Source organism: Microtus ochrogaster, chromosome 16, assembly GCF_000317375.1.
Source record: "Microtus ochrogaster isolate Prairie Vole_2 chromosome 16, MicOch1.0, whole genome shotgun sequence".
In the NCBI taxonomy this organism is placed as follows: Eukaryota; Metazoa; Chordata; class Mammalia; order Rodentia; family Cricetidae; genus Microtus; species Microtus ochrogaster.
In genome coordinates, this window is record NC_022018.1 from 16,366,682 (window position 1) to 16,367,904 (window position 1,223).

Genomic DNA, 1,223 nt, shown 5'->3' on the forward strand with positions numbered 1-1,223 from the left:
ATATACATACATACATACATACATATATATATGTGTACAAGGTAGCTCCCCTCCACAGTTTGTCTTGGAGGAAATGTTTACACAACAAGGTGGAAGGAAGAACCAATTCTCCAAAGTTGTCACTTCCACTACTATTAATACATATACACACAATAATAATAATAATAATTAATAATTTAAAAATTAAAGGAGCAATGACTTTAGTAATAAATAGTAAAAGTATAAAAGTAGGAACAAGGCCTTCTAGTTTGTCTTGTTTTGAGACAGGGTCTCACACTGTAGCCTGGATTAGCCTCAAACCCAAGCAATTCTGTCTCAGCCTTCTGAGTGCTAGAATTGCAGGCGTGAACCATTATACATACCCCCGTCAAGCCAAAAAATTCCTCTGTTGACCAGACTAGCATGGAATTCACCTGTTTCTGCTTCCTGAGTGCTGGGATTAAAGCTGTGTGCCAGCAGGCCTGTCCGCCCTTACCTCTTTTTTGTGTGTATATGAGAATCCTCAGAGGCCAAAGAGGGTGTTGACGCTCCTGGAACTGGAGATTCAGGCAGCTATGAGAGCCCCCTTCAGACTAAAGGAGGTTGAGCTGCACAAAAGACTCTGAAAAGACTGAGACCAGACCAGCTGCCTGGTAGAAAGAAGCAAACCTCTCCTAACTGCCTGGAAGGGGTTTAAAGCAGCTGGAAAGGGTGCTCTCCAACCTGCTGTGCTGCCTACTAGCTGCGCAGCTATTTGAGCTGTCGTTAATGCTGGGGTGGGCTTTAGTCGTGTAGCTGTCTTTGAGTCTTTTCTGCTCCTGTAAAGGACCCCTCACCCATAAGAAACCCAGTAAAACTCTCTGTTCGCCAAGCTGGGCTTCAGTAGTACCCTTACTTTGTTCGTGGGTTCCCTATCTGGGGTTAGTAGGCATTTATGTTGTGTCTCCCAAAGAAAAGTTTTACCACACAACAGGGTACAGGAATTTTCTAGAAAGTATATTTTTGGACTTTTGTTCTAGGGTCTTCAGCCCTATTGAGTTTATTTTATTCACATACCAAAAGCCATCTGGCAGGTTTGGGAAGCTACTTCAAAGTGTTGTGTCTAAGTGTATAGATCTTATTGTTATGTGTTTTTTTTATACCCTTCCTTTTGACTTTGTAGTATGATTGGGGTGAATGTTTGCATATGTATATGTTTGTATAGTGCTTTAGAATTTGTTTTTGCTCCTTTGTTTTTTTTTTTT